The 10,249-nt window shown below is 38.0% G+C and overlaps 1 pseudogene; it reads right to left on the reverse strand.

Annotated features, from left to right (window-relative positions):
• Positions 1-1,212: 1,212 nt before the first annotated feature.
• Positions 1,213-8,428, reverse strand: LOC104442517 (annotated as a pseudogene).
• Between the last annotated feature and the right edge of the window lie 1,821 nt (positions 8,429-10,249).

The following is a 10,249-nucleotide window of genomic DNA, read 5'->3' on the forward strand; positions in this document are numbered from 1 at the left end:
TACAAATATTTTCTTTGTTAACCATTATGAAAATCTTCTAAATTCGTATTAGACATTGTGACACACATTAAGGGCTTTAGAACAGAGATCTTGAAATTCGACATCTAGACATTCGATTTTCTTGAGAATTGCGATGTAAGTAATTGTCATAATATTCACAACAACTTTGGCAATTGAAGTTACAGTAATTAACTCGATAATTAATATAATCGTAATAATCACAACTTCCAATCAAATTTCATGAATATTGAAAGAGTCATGGAAAATAAATCTTCAAATTTCTGAGATAGTCATTTTGCAATGGGTTGCACATTAAACAAGACTTTGATACCAAATATGGTAAAATAGAAGCGCGTAGCAAGATGGGTTCGGAATGGATGAGATAGTAAGGAAAAATCATATAGTAAGCAAGGGGAAGAATGTAGAGAAAGCCGAAAGAAAAAAGATACCAAATCCAAATGAGAAAGAAGAAACGCTAGATAGGCAAATATTTAATAATCAAATCGATCAAACTTATAAAAAAAATCTTGCCTTGGGCCTTATTTTTTGGCAAGAATTAATAAGACTCCTACCAGGAAAATACCTACCAATGATGAATAAAGAACCTAAATAAAAATGTATCCTGAATCCAAGAAAATGTCAAAAACTAGTTTAAACAAGGTGGTTGAGGAAATCTTGACCTGCATCAATTGGTTGAGCTCTTTTCCAGAAAAGATGTGAAGCAAGCTGAATGTCCCGAGGGCAAGTATCCTGATTATTCAACCAAGAAACTTGGGAATTAGACCAGCAATCAAACCAGCATAAGCTCAGTTTGGGGTAAGGATTAATGGGAATCCTCTTGTCAAGCCAAAATATCTGAGGCAATACACAATAAAAATTGTTGCAAATCAAGTCGCGACCAATCGAAAGAACTTCCCATCCACATGGATCTGTAGTCCTTAGACAGCCTGACTAGATATCCTTCTGAGAGCAGCACTTTACGGGAACTTAAAGATACCAAAGAGAAGGATTCTTGCAAATTCACCAGGTTTAGCAAGCACTAGCATACAAGAAGTTAAGATAATCAAGGGGGGGAATTGCAAATTTAACAAGTTAAAGAGCATAAAAAGGAAGTTAAAAGAGTATAAAATGGTGAAAGTGCTCGTCTATCATATCAATGCCGAAAAATATGGACCTTTCATTTCGAAAATCAGTTCTACAAAAGAGCCCTGATCCATTTGCTTTGTTGTTTATCATGAAAAGAAAGAGCTATGAGGATTGGCCAAGCTCTTTAAATTACAAACAAGAAGTATTTTCATCAGAATCTTCTAACTTGCAAGCTGCAATTGTATCCAAAAGCCATGAGTTGCTGGCCACTTTTGCTCCTGTTGATCTAGTGAAAGCCTCTGTACTAGAGAGCCTGCGCTTGATGATAATATCCCTGCTCAGACCACACTTGTCTGGCATCTCAAGGCTGTATATTATGAAAGTTGAAGGGATGGATGGAGGTAAGGGGGCTAGCTCATCGCAAGGAACGGGCTTTCTGTGAAGCACAGTGCCTCCGGTGGCAACTACAAGATCTTGTGTCATTTGTATGAAGGATCAAAATCTCCCATGAAATAGAACTTAAGCCCGTCAAATAGTTTTAGTTGCTGCATAGGAGGAAACCAACCAAAATGAGATGCCAGTCCACAATCCACATGCATGAATGATAAGATGCTATATTTGAATTCCATAGCATAGCATGAGCATGCATAAAATGAGCACATAAGAGTGAAAGTTTATGTGCGAACTGAATTGTTCAAGTCATTTCGATTACTAGGTTAGATAATCAAATTGGATGATGGAACTTTCAAGCCCAATGACTTTTTAGTGAAATGCTCCCTGCAAGACAAACGTGTGACGCCCTTCGATACTGCGCTGCGCAGTCATGCTGCCATGACAGTTTACAGTAGCAGCTACATCAGTCGGATTGCATTATGACACATGCAAGTCCTCTTACTATAGAATGCCAGATTTCATCAGAGAAGTATTCAAATATAGTTGAGGGGCACATCAATGGAAGAGCCAACAGAAATTTTATAATTTAATGTCTGAGAATATTAGATAACTAAAAATAGTCAAACAAATGATGCAGTTGAGTGAAATAGATGCCCACCATGTTATTGACTCTGTGTCTTCCAAGTCAAGGACCGTTCCTCATTCCACAAATGTCAACATTGATTTCATATCACTGCTCATTTACATGTTCTATTGCTTCCTTGCACACTTCTATCCCTGGACACATGTACAAAAAAGACACTAGTTTCCATGCAAGCTTTTATCCCTGCACACATGAACACAAAAGACACTAGCCTTAGCAACACAAACTCACCACGGACCGATGTACTAGGATTTGAATATTATATTCAATGTTTACAGTTCTATACTGACAATCAACACTCATTATCCACTTGCCCTCCAGGATACCCATCAAGACTTTGAACGTCCTTTTGCAAGCTCCATTTTCATCTGTTGATGCAATCACATAGGTCACAGTTGGATTCCATTTTTGACTACCGTTGCTCTGGATGCCCTCCCAAATTGAGAAACCGCTTCCTGAAGTTCATGGATCAATGACTTTCAATAATCCTAAATGATACATTCAAATATTAAAAGCCTCAAATCCATCAATAATTTATTACGCTCTCAGCTTTTGTTAAAGCTGAACAACACAGAACTATTTTGTCGTGAGATCCATGATAGATCCGCTTCGAGCTTGGGCCATGCTGATGCTTCTCGTCATTTTCATCATGAACGAGTTGTGATCGCCGGTCAAAGTTATGCGTAAGCCATCTCATCAGGCTCTTAATGTTACCCAAAAATAGGTCATTAAATCATACTTGTTAAGGATGTTAGCATACTCTTCTTCTGAAGAACTCTTCATCCCTAGAGGTCAGGGAATTTCAATAGGTAATCTAGAGGAAAAGTGAAGCGGGCACAATAGCATAAAATTAACCTGTTTCAATAAGAATTTCAGAAAAATAAAAACATTTGTTTTAAGATATAAGTTGTCCCCAACCAAATGTTGTATACAAATTACGAGTGCATCTGTGAAACTTACGATATCCCATCTACATTGGGGGATCTTCATGACACAAGTGAGATGAAAACTCTTGCGACAACTTTTCTCATAGCATCCAAGAGCTGCCCCTTTGATTCCACAGCAGCAACATTTTATTCTTCGACTCCTGAGTACTTCAGCTTCAAGATTAATAGCTTTACCATCCACAAAATAGACGTCAGGAGCCCTGCACATGTATAGTTCCTCCTCTTTAAGCTCAGCCACATCAAAAATAATAGCCCTCTTTGATACAAGACAGTCACAATTTTGAAGTTTGAGGCTTGTGCAACCGCTGTTTTAATATAATTTAAAGATGGAAGGATGCAGAAACATATGATATGATCACCATCAAGACATTCCTTTTGACATCCATTAACCAGATTTTTTTGCTCGTTATATAAATGTAAACTGGAAGGTGATTGCTTTTTTGTCATATTTCAAGTGTTTCTTACCATTGAGTGCAATTCTTGTGTAAAATGTATGATCCTAGATCCTCCATTGTAATCTGCAGGAACAGGCTCCCCATTACTGTAGTGGACCATCTCTCCTGAAGCCTGCCATTGTACGTTGCATGTGTAGCATTTTGAGCTTCCGAGTCTAAGGCATTACATTCCAGATCAACCCAGAAACTAAAAGTTGCATGAAAATAAAGCAAATGGACCTCTGAGCATTCTGATGACTGGCAGAAAGCACACTGGACATCCCGGGGAATGGTCCCACATTTTCGCAAAACCATTTCATCTGAATCTTGAAGTTCTTCAGCTATTGGAAACTCAGTTGCAGCTCTCACGTCATGATTTGTTTGAGCTTCCTCATCCTGAGCATTATCACCAGCCTCTGGATTCCCATCATCCACCCCAGCATCTAAGATTACCAAAGAATTACATTTCTCACTATGCTCTAGTCTCAATCCTCGATCCACTGTTAGCAACTTTCCAGACTTCATTCCCTCATGGTTGTCATCCTTATTTCTCACTGTCAACGACTCTTTGAGATTCAACAAGGGAGAAGTTGAAAGGGATGAGTTGTGCACCAAGTTTTCGCTGGCTAGGTCTTGGATGGCGGGTCCTTCAAAATTGATTCTCTCTCCTGCAGATATCGGCTTTCTTTCATTTAACATTGTAAGATGACCTTTCTGGAATGGAAGGTCAAGGTTGCAGTTATTTCCAGTCTTGAAAGAGCTAGTATCGTCATCATTATCCTGTTTTGAAGCTGGAGTCTCAGCTACTTCAGTGACACTGCAGCCGTTGCCTGGAATCTCAGCAGAACCATCTCCATCTGTTGTCTTAATTTGACCAGTAACAGAACCCGGTTTCTTACTTTTTTTCAATTTGTTTTTTTCGGTCAACATATTTTCATCACTGTGCCATGATGGCTGTTCATGACAGGTTTCAAATGTTTCATTTGAACTAAGACGAGCTGCAGGACTGTGTTTGGTATTGCCTGTCATAGGGTTCATCTGGGACTTTCTACTCCTATTTTTGCGTCTCTTCTTGGATGCAACTTTCCTCATATGATTATTCTCAGTCATGACGCAGAAGGGAAATTTGGGGATTGCACATCATCAGTACCAATTCGGTTATCTAAATTTCTAATTGTTTGAATAACAATTTTTTGTTGTGAGGCTTCCTTGAAATCTTTCTTACTACCAATTACCTGCACTGCACCGAAAATGTCACAATCTACAAAATAAACACAAAGAGAAATCATGAATCTCATTAGCACACAAAACATGGCCTGATCAATACCTGAACTTTATTGGGACTTGAACAAAGTTCAGGGGAGCAAGGTCTTTGTGTCCATTCAAACATCTCACTGTCATAAAATTCTCTGGCCACAGGATTACCATTATTGTTTCCCTGCAAAATTTGTGTCTAAGGGTGAGGTAATCGAGAAAGTCTTAAGTCCAATAATCTATTGTTCTACTGATATTAACTCTGGAATCGAGGCAACTGCACCTACTGCGAGAATGAGTTTGAGTTGTTAAACATAGAGGTTGAAGTAAAATCAGAAGGTGATATTACTAGTAGTTTTCCATAACTAGTGAAGTTCATGCAAAATGTTGAGATATAAGTTTATTTGTAGTCAGCAACTTAAAAGATGATTACACATACAGTTGTAATTATGATCAAGAACCACATTCACCAAATGTCCTGCTACTATGAGATAAAACATTTGATAAGTTAGATGGATTTTAATAGAGTGATGGAAACTAACCTCAGTAGTCAACTTAAAGGGCAACTCATCATCCGAGTCCTTCATATCACCGAAAGAAGGAACATCAGGAGGTGACATGCCTGTGAGCCATTGATTGTCGGAGGATTGAGTCAGCTTCTCAGCATCTTCTTCCTCCCTCAACCAGAAAAAGGGCAAAAATGACGGCTCTCCCTTTTCATTCAGTGCTAGCTTCTGCTTTGCTGAAGCCAAAGTGTTCTTCTCATTGTCTTTAGTTTCACATAATCCAGCTTTAGGATTTGGAGGACATAGCGAAGATTTAGCAGAAGGATATTGCGGCACCTGGACCCTCTTCTTTTTTGGAAAGGAAGGTCTTACACAACCAGGACTGGATATTATCATGTTGGACTCTTCTTTTTGTTTTTCTTGGTGCTTTCTTTTTGGATGTCCTTTTGCCCTCTGATGCTTCATAACCAGACACTTCAACATCTCCATTACCCCTAACATCACAATGCTCTAGTTGGTTTTCCCCATCTGTAGTTTGACATGAATGAAAAAATAATAAATCAGGAGAACAAGCATGATACAAAGAGTATCAGCAAAAGAATGTAACCTTTATCTATAAGACGTCATAATTTTACTCTACAGCAGCCTCCAAAAGAAGTTGATTAGAAATGCTATTTATGTCAGACATGCATTAAATTCTTTTGCATTGTCCAAGATTACACAGTTTAATTGTTTGTGTCAAGAATGAATCACCAAAAAGAAACATCACCTGATAATTTATCGGGTGCCGCATTTTGGCTGACAAAAACGTTTATTCCTGAAGCCACTTCAATGTTCTTGTATATGCTTACCAAGCTGTCCATGTGCGGAGCTGGGCGAACCTCTGTATAACCAGACAAATTTAGCATAAGAGAACATCAAATGCAACTCTAGAAGGAAGACAGCCTATACATCATGTATTTCCAGATTTTGAGACATAAAAAAATTCATAGTTCTATCAGCGCCGCTCTGGTTCAATAATTGGCACCCCTGGGGCCCTCTGAATCTATTTTTCACAGATTCGATCATCTACAGCTCAAGTCTCTCTAGACAGGCGTTGGTGGCTGATCTCTTCTCTGAGGATGACCGGTCTATTAGATCAGAGATTGAGTCTTGGGGATCACCGCTTCCTTCCTTGACTGGAGTCCAAGATTGTTTCGGTTGGAGGGAGGACTCGACGGGTGTGCTCTCGGTTGCCTCGGCTTGGGAGACAATAAGGCGGAAGAGGGAGAGAGTTAGCTGCCATCGGTTCATTTGGAGCAATGCTATCCTGCCTCGATACCAACTTAACCTTTGGCTCATCACCAAGCAAAAGCTGCCTACACAGTCTCTTCTTATGTCTCATGGTAGATTGACGCTGCTTCCTGCCCTTTTTGCAACGAGGTGCCTGATTCTATCGATCACCTCTTTTTTGGGTGTCGCATTACTTCGAGTATTGCTTTCTTTTGGGCTTCCAGGTGCAATCTACCCTGGACCAATAGGACTTGGGAGGCGATTCTTAATTGGGCTATCTCTATGCTCTCGAGGAAGGAGTTCTACAAAAGTATTGCCCGTTTTTCCTTTGGTGCGCTCTGTCACATCATTTGGAAGAACATGAACAATATTCTTTTCAGAGGGGAGCCGCTTTCTCTTCCGGCCATGAAGAGGCATCTCCTCAAGGTCGTCAAAGATAAGGCTGCTACCTTCAAAGACATCGAGGACTCTTACAGAAATAGGAGGATTCAGTGCTTGTGGGAGTTGGATTCCTTTATCTTCTCTTCCGCTGATTGTGGATCGACTAGCTAGGCGTCTTGTTCTAGGTCGTTCTGGTTGTCGGTCTGCTTTTTGCTTTTGACCATTCTCGGTTGCCTCTTGGGTTTTTCCTCGGCTTCCTTCCACTCATAATGGGCATGTCCATCTTGAGTGTAAGTTTTTGAAGCCAATTGCTTGTACAGTTTGACCTCTTCCCAATTTATATCACCTACTTTCACCAAAAAAAAAAAAAAAATAGACATAGTTTTACAATTCAGAATGTGCTTGTTTATCTATGAACTGCAACATATTGACCAAAATTTGAGATCTAAGAATCTTTGCATGGCTAAGTACCTCATTCCTCTTACTGCAGATACTTTAACAGTTCAAGTACTCCAATTTTCTATAGCCTTCTGAGGGAATCCAAAGGTGCAGCACTTTTGATTTGGGAAATTCGAAGGGTTAGTTCTCACAACTCTTTGTAATATGTAGAACAATTTATAAGTCGAGAACAGTCACTTCTCTCATCAAATTTAGGAGTCTCTAAGATTTTTCTTTGTTTTTATTTTTTTATGATCCAGGGGCACGTACATTGGAACCAGACAAATTTAGCATAAGAGAACAACAAATGCAACTCTAGAAGGAAGACAGCCTATGCATCATGAATTTCCAGATTTTGAGACATAAAAAAGTCATAGTTTTACAATTCAGAATGTGCTTGTTTATCTATGAACTGCAAAATATTGACCAAAATTTGGGATCTAAGAATCTTTGCATGGCTAAGTACCTCATTCCTCTTACTACAGACACTTTAACAGTTCAAATACTCCAATTTTCTCCATTGCCATTATAGCCTTCTCAGGGAATCCAAAGGTGCAGCACTTTTGATTTGGGAAACTTGAAGGGTTAGTTCTCACAAAACTTTGTAATATGTAGAACAATTTATAAGTCGAGAACAGTCACTTCTCTCATCAAATTTAGGAGTCTCTAAGATTTTTCTTTGTTTTTATCCTTTTATGATCCAGGGGCACGTACATTGGAACCAGACAAATTTAGCATAAGAGAAAATCAAATGCAACTCTAGAAGGAAGACAGCCTATGCATCATGAATTTCCAGATTTTGAGACATAAAAAAGTCATAGTTTTACAATTCAGAATGTGCTTGTTTATTAATGAAATGCAAAATATTGACCAAAATTTGGGATCTAAGAATCTTTGCATGGCTAAGTACCTCATTCCTCTTACTACAGACACTTTAACAGTTCAAATACTCCAATTTTCTCCATTGCCATTATAGCCTTCTCAGGGAATCCAAAGGTGCAGCACTTTTGATTTGGGAAACTTGAAGGGTTAGTTCTCACAAAACTTTGTAATATGTAGAACAATTTATAAGTCGAGAACAGTCACTTCTCTCATCAAATTTAGGAGTCTCTAAGATTTTCTTTGTTTTTATCCTTTTATGATCCAGGGGCACGTACATTGGAACCAGACAAATTTAGCATAAGAGAAAATCAAATGCAACTCTAGAAGGAAGACAGCCTATGCATCATGAATTTCCAGATTTTCAGACATAAAAAAGTCGTAGTTTTACAATTCAGAATGTGCTTGTTTATTAATGAACTGCAAAATATTAACCAAAATTTGGGATCTAAGAATCTTTGCATGGCTAAGTACCTCATTCCTCTTACTGCAGACACTTTAACAGTTCAAATACTCCAATTTTCTCCATTGCCATTATAGCCTTCTCAGGGAATCCAAAGTTGCAGCACTTTTGATTTGGGAAATTTGAAGGGTTAGTTCTCACAAAACTTTGTAATTTGTTGAACAATTTATAAGTCGAGAACAGTCACTTCTCTCATCAAATTTAGGAGTCTCTAAGATTTTTCTTTGTTTTTATCCTTTTATGATCCAGGGGCACGTACATTGGAACCAGACAAATTTAGCATAAGAGAACATAAAATGCAACTCTAGAAGGAAGACAGCCTATGCATCAAGAATTTCCAGATTTTGAGACATAAAAAAGTCGTAGTTTTACAATTCAGAATGTGCTTGTTTATTAATGAACTGCAAAATATTAACCAAAATTTGGGATCTAAGAATCTTTGCATGGCTAAGTACCTCATTCCTCTTACTGCAGACACTTTAACAGTTCAAATACTCCAATTTTCTCCATTGCCATTATAGCCTTCTCAGGGAATCCAAAGTTGCAGCACTTTTGATTTGGGAAATTTGAAGGGTTAGTTCTCACAAAACTTTGTAATATGTTGAACAATTTATAAGTCGAGAACAGTCACTTCTCTCATCAAATTTAGGAGTCTCTAAGATTTTTCTTTGTTTTTATCCTTTTATGATCCAGGGGCACGTACATTGGAACCAGACAAATTTAGCATAAGAGAACATAAAATGCAACTCTAGAAGGAAGACAGCCTATGCATCAAGAATTTCCAGATTTTGAGACATAAAAAAGTCATAGTTTTACAATTCAGAATGTGCTTGTTTATTAATGAAATGCAAAATATTGACCAAAATTTGGGATCTAAGAATCTTTGCATGGCTAAGTACCTCATTCCTCTTAACTGCAGACACTTTAACAGTTCAAATACTCCAATTTTCTCCATTGCCATTATAGCCTTCTCAGGGAATCCAAAGTTGCAGCACTTTTGATTTGGGAAATTTGAAGGGTTAGTTCTCACAAAACTTTGTAATTTGTTGAACAATTTATAAGTCGAGAACAGTCACTTCTCTCATCAAATTTAGGAGTCTCTAAGATTTTTCTTTGTTTTTATCCTTTTATGATCCAGGGGCACGTACATTGGAACCAGACAAATTTAGCATAAGAGAACATAAAATGCAACTCTAGAAGGAAGACAGCCTATGCATCAAGAATTTCCAGATTTTGAGACATAAAAAAGTCGTAGTTTTACAATTCAGAATGTGCTTGTTTATTAATGAACTGCAAAATATTAACCAAAATTTGGGATCTAAGAATCTTTGCATGGCTAAGTACCTCATTCCTCTTACTGCAGACACTTTAACAGTTCAAATACTCCAATTTTCTCCATTGCCATTATAGCCTTCTCAGGGAATCCAAAGTTGCAGCACTTTTGATTTGGGAAATTTGAAGGGTTAGTTCTCACAAAACTTTGTAATATGCTGAACAATTTATAAGTCGAGAACAGTCACTTCTCTCATCAAATTTAGGAGTCTATAAGATTT

This window comes from Eucalyptus grandis, chromosome 4 (assembly GCF_016545825.1).
Source record: "Eucalyptus grandis isolate ANBG69807.140 chromosome 4, ASM1654582v1, whole genome shotgun sequence".
Lineage (NCBI taxonomy): Eukaryota > Viridiplantae > Streptophyta > Magnoliopsida > Myrtales > Myrtaceae > Eucalyptus > Eucalyptus grandis.